The 5384-nt window shown below is 38.6% G+C and overlaps 1 protein-coding gene and 1 long non-coding RNA gene across 2 annotated transcripts in view; one reads left to right on the top strand and one right to left on the bottom strand.

The window, feature by feature from the left end:
* LOC106523569 (uncharacterized) overlaps window positions 1-1182 on the bottom strand; it is a 3919-nt gene extending 2737 nt beyond the window's left edge. Inside the window, exon 1 of the long non-coding RNA XR_001310912.1 lies at window positions 783-1182. This is a non-coding gene — a long non-coding RNA (uncharacterized LOC106523569). The remainder of the gene's footprint in view (window positions 1-782) is intronic.
* samd10b (sterile alpha motif domain containing 10b) overlaps window positions 1-5384 on the top strand; it is a 68527-nt gene that overhangs the window by 4639 nt on the left and 58504 nt on the right. The gene's annotated exons all lie outside the window — the stretch shown is intronic.

Genomic DNA, 5384 nt, shown 5'->3' with positions numbered 1-5384 from the left:
CACACACACACACACACACACACACACACACACAGTATATACATACAAATGAGAAAACTTGGAACTCGGAAAAGAGTTTCCTATGATGGAATTTGTTCTTGTGTAATTATGCTATTTATTTGTATTAATTTTCTTCATTTTATCCTATAAAAACAACAGAATTTGCAGTTTATTTTTTGTCAGTCTGATAACATCATTTTAAAATATTAAAGGACCAGTATTATGTAATTGTCAGGCATTTAGTTCAGTTCCATACCATAATAAAGTTACTATATCACCCTCTTGTTATGAAAATGCTGTCAATATGTATAAATCAAAAATCAATTTGACTTCTCATCATAGTCGTTTCCAAACACCCTGAAATTGGCCTCTGCCTCTTCAAGAACCTCCTACCGATTCYGTCACGCCCTTTTCTGCACGTCATCACAATAGTTTCATGCCATTTACAACCAGTCTTAGAAGAAAGGTATTTGCTTCAGTATCGGTTTTGGAAAATAGCAACTCAGGATACAATTGTACCTTACTTGAAGGATCTCATGCTGGACTCGGAAAGTATGTTTTCTGATAAACCGGAGCGAGTAGAGAGATGGCGTTTCAGCTTGGTAAGATATCTCCCAGTCATCCTCACATACACACGTTTTTGTTATACTAATTTATTTATTACTAAAATGTGGTGTCGGCCAACTAAAGAACACAGATCATAATATAAGTTATGAATGGGAACCATAGATCACAGATAGACCAAACAACCAAACAAAACAACAAGTTGTTTTTCAGCTTACCTGGACAGACGACAACGTGTTTGTGTCCTGAGTGTTGGAATTGCATCGATAATGTTTTAGTGAAAATCTTATTAGTCCACTGTTAAATTCCCTTTTGTTCGGAAAGCTGTCATCCATAAAGTGGCTCGCACAAATATAACTTTTTTTTCGTTGGAGGGTTACTTCCAAAATTGAAGTCCAACCATTTTTTAAGAATTGCGTCATCTTTGTGAAGCTTAAAAAGAGGGTAGTCTCCTTCACATCTGAAAAAACATTTCCTCAAAGGCATTTTTTAATCGGAAAAGGACTGGACTGAGACATAGTAACAAGCGCAGCAGACGTGCAGTTTCACCAGGTGTTGGCTAATTGTTGCTCATGGAGGAGGCGTGTTCTATGATGCAGAGGTTCAGCTTGGAGACACAGTCCAGAGGAGGAGCTGCACCTAAAAGGTGATTCTAGAGCCAACCAGCCATTTTTGTTTTCCTGAATAGCTACCATCGGACATTATAGGATTTCACAACTATGCATGAATGAGTCGAAACAATACTCTGTGTATGTTTTTGATGAGGTAATGAGCTTATAATATGATATAAAGCTCAAAAAAGTTACATAATAGTGCCCCTTTAAATCAGTTAGTTACTCAGTACTCAAGTATCCCCTTAACAAAATACTTTTTACACTATTTTTTACTTTTGAGTGAAATATGTTGAATTAGTTCTACTCTTACTTGAGTACAACTTTTGAGTACCCACCTCTGCTTATCAGTGGGTATACATCTACAACAAATTCACTTTTGGAGCTGATTCAAAATGGCTGCCACAGCTAACTGATGTAAAAAAAAACACAAATATGGCTATAATCCAGTCAGCTTTGCAAATATTCTAAAATTTTGAGTGCTACAAGCTAGGATTGATTCCCAACAGATATGTTGATTACTAACAGAGGGCACTAAAACTTGATTTTAAATTTTACCAAGAATTTTCAGGCTTTGAATGTTGGAAAAAAATCTTTTAAACCACTGGACAGATTTTAATCATTGGATGTACCTCTGCAACTGATGACCTTTTGGAGCCAACCTGATTCAAGATGACTGCAACAGAAAACACAAAAAAATAGCTTTCATTTAGTCAGTTTTATGGATATTGAGCTAAAATCTGGTGTGATAGTTCCTAGTCTATTACTCTGACATGAAAGCCAGCAGGTGATCTACACGCCTTTAAGGTATTCTAGGTCTTTGATTTAATTCAGAGCTTAAAGCCATGAGCTGAAGCGTAAACTGTGAGTTTGCAGGTAAGATTGTGTTCAGTATAAATCTGCAGAGTTATTGTTAATGAGATGTCCACATATCATTTGCAAACGGTATTTAAACTACAAAAGGGTCTAATAGACATTATTGCCTTATCTTCATGTAAATTACAGAGAGAATTGCATTTTCTCCTTCACCGGCTTCTGCACACGCTACATAATTTTGTTCTCCTCGGCATTTAGTCATTTTAGGGGGATGAATTTCTTTAGAAGTTTGCTTAAATTGCTCGGGAAATCTGGCAGCATTGTCACATCCGAGATAAGCAGCCATGCAAATGATGCTGCTTGACCGTTGCACACTCCAGAGCATTGTCCAGGAGTGGGATTTTTTTTTTTACTTTTTTTTCTTTCAAAAGAAAAAGCAGCACACCATAAATAGGCACAGCAGCATGACAGTGTGTGTGTGTGGCATGCCTGGCTAACCTCGGCACGATGTCTAAAGATCTTTTGCAGATGCAGGAAATGCCAGGCTGCCTTCCGTTTATCCATTTGTGCACTGCCAGAGATGTATACACACGCAGTGGCAAACTGCAGGAGGAATAAAAACGGGAAAAAAAAGGGCAACGACCCATGCTCATCACCAACCTGACAGGTCTGCTGGAAACAAGCAGACAGCTGGAGCTGAATCTAAACAAAACCCATTTGTTTGTCTCAACCCCCGTTGGCTTTCTGTGGACATGTCAATATCAAGTAGAGGACACTGTAGGAGGGTTGTGAAACAGCGGCTGTTAGACAAAAGGCACATTGCAGTTTTACTGATATTGATCTGAAACTTTGTGTGATAGTAGCTGAAAGGCATTCCCAATATATTTTGTGAGCACTAACGGATCAAGTGAAATCTGTTTTCAAAACATTTTCATTATTGGAGTCAACTGTGTCATTCAATTAGCAAAATATGGTGGGTTTTCTCCAGGTGCTCCGGTTTCATCCTATAGACCAAAAAGCATGTCTCATAGGTTGTTTTAGGCCCAAGGAAGAAGAGACACCTTGTTCTAAATAATAAAAAAAGTGTTTTTAAAATCAATATGCAATAACTCAGTAAGGTATTGACGGCCCAAACTGTATTCATACTCAGTTTGATAAAAACTGGTAAGCGGGTCACCCCTACTTGTCTCATAAACCAGTGGATGAATTTCAATGAAACTCGTAGGAAGTAATATTATTTTTTACACAGAAACAAACAAAATGTGCCATTTTATCCAATATCTCTCTTATTACAAGAATTAGATAATACTGAAACCTTTGCTTAACGTAAACACACCCTGGCTTTTCCATGTATGTTTATCTGTGATGGAATGGGACAGTGTTTTTTTGGTTCCTTCATATGTTTTATGTTTGCGTGTGAGAATTCAGATGAAGCCAAAGAGGTGCCAGTTTCCCAGCAGGGGGAGGGGTATGGAGGGCAGCGCAGGACTGCTGGTTCTAAAACAAACACACTCTTTGTTGTTTCTCTGGCATGCCGTTGCATTGCCTGCTGGAGACTGAGTCCATTTGGTTGCATTGGATGATGGAGCCAAATGGGTTTTGGGTCTGTATAGTTAAGTGATGCTGTAACAGGATGTTAACCCTCAGAGCCACAGCCGAGTTACATCATTTTTTTTTACACGTGTCAGGGATGGGGGCTGCTAATCTCAGTCCTCATGTCCATTATCTCCTCCCCCACTTCCTCACAGCGACGAGTGTCTCTGTAATGCACGGAAAAGCCTTTTGATCGCACACATGAACACACACTCACAAGTACACACGCGGACTCACAAACACTTGTGTCATCCATCATCAACACCCCTGATCCACTGCTGCCCTGCTGTTGCACCTGACCCGAGACTGTGGATTTGAAACCAACAGGGAGCTGAATAGAGACAGTGTGGACGAAAAGAGGAGCAGATGAAGACGGATGTGCGTGTTTTACAAACTGGAATTTTTAAAACGCACTAACCTTTCAGRAACTATGACACTTTCACCCTGAAGCCCACAAACGGCTAGTCACAGAAACCATCTGTCAGCTATGAGCCTCAWTGTCATTTAGCACAAACAAGTATGGAAATTTGTGTTTGGTAGATTATGTCTTTATTGTAACAATGCTTCTTGGCAATGAAKCTTATACTGTTCGAAAGCCTGTTAATTTCCCTTTTAAATGGTGCCACATTCATAAGGAACGTGCATTTGTGGGATGAGCAGTAGAGCTGAGTATGTGCACATAAAAAACTTGTCAAACCTTCTCAATGACACGTTTTGAGCTTCTGGTACTCCCTGGTGCTGCCAATCAGGTGCCAATCATATTATTTATTGGTAAGAAGCATTGTTACAACAAAGAATTAATCTGCAAAATACAAATTTCTTTACTTTTTGTGCTAAGTTTAGATAAACTGACTGTTTTGACTGTTACATCTCTTAATGGTTAAGAGGCATAACAGCAGCAAGTTGACTTCAAATTTGAAGACATTTTTGAAAATACATTTTAAAAATACCTGACATTTTTGTGGCTTCATACCTGGTTGTTTCTATTGTTTCACAGTACCTTTTTGATACTTTGTGACAAAACCACAAAATATAAACAAAGATAAAACTATTTCACAGGAAAATGATCAATCACTAAGCTTCCACATTCCTGCAATTAGTGTAAAAAAATAGATTTTTTTGATCTCAGGATAAGAAACCAATGTAATACAAATGAAAATTTGTTAAAACACAATAATGAWTTTTGAATTATTATAACTAAAGACCACTTTTAACATTTTTTTTCCGTTTTGCTCAGTGTCGGTTTTAACYCCCGACAGCGCATGATGTAGTTGAATGGTGGCTCTTGTCTGCTTCTAAAAACCTTTCAAAATATGATGAAGTAGTAAAAGGTATAAAGACCACCTCAGGATAATACAACAGTGGATTAGCAGAAGCAGATAGAGGCGGATTTTGGATTATGTCCCAAGGCATCACACTTCGGCTGTCTCATTCAGTCAGTGCTGTGCCCTCACTGATACTACTCTTTAACACACTCCTAAGTGGCAAAGTCTCACCTGTTCAATCTCGTGTCCTTGTCTGGGGTCTGACATTTCCTCTTCCCGACTCTTCACTTCCTTTTTTTATAGAGTACGCAAAGGCCCAAATCTAATTTCTCTCCTTTAATTAGYCTTCCACTCAGGGAGCGGGATCGAGAGAGGAACTGAAAGAGTACGGGACGGAGAAACGAGAGATGTAATTTTCACAGTAGATTGCACTAATTAGGTATAATTTCAAACAAGGGTTGCAWCCCTTATGTATCACACGGTTGTTACTTACTGACTAAAAACACATCTTCTCAATCACTCTTTTTACACCCCC

This window comes from Austrofundulus limnaeus, unplaced genomic scaffold (assembly GCF_001266775.1).
Source record: "Austrofundulus limnaeus strain Quisiro unplaced genomic scaffold, Austrofundulus_limnaeus-1.0 Scaffold3, whole genome shotgun sequence".
In the NCBI taxonomy this organism is placed as follows: Eukaryota; Metazoa; Chordata; class Actinopteri; order Cyprinodontiformes; family Rivulidae; genus Austrofundulus; species Austrofundulus limnaeus.
The sequence above is the reverse complement of the archived record's forward strand: the minus strand, read 5'-3'. Positions and strand labels throughout refer to the sequence as shown.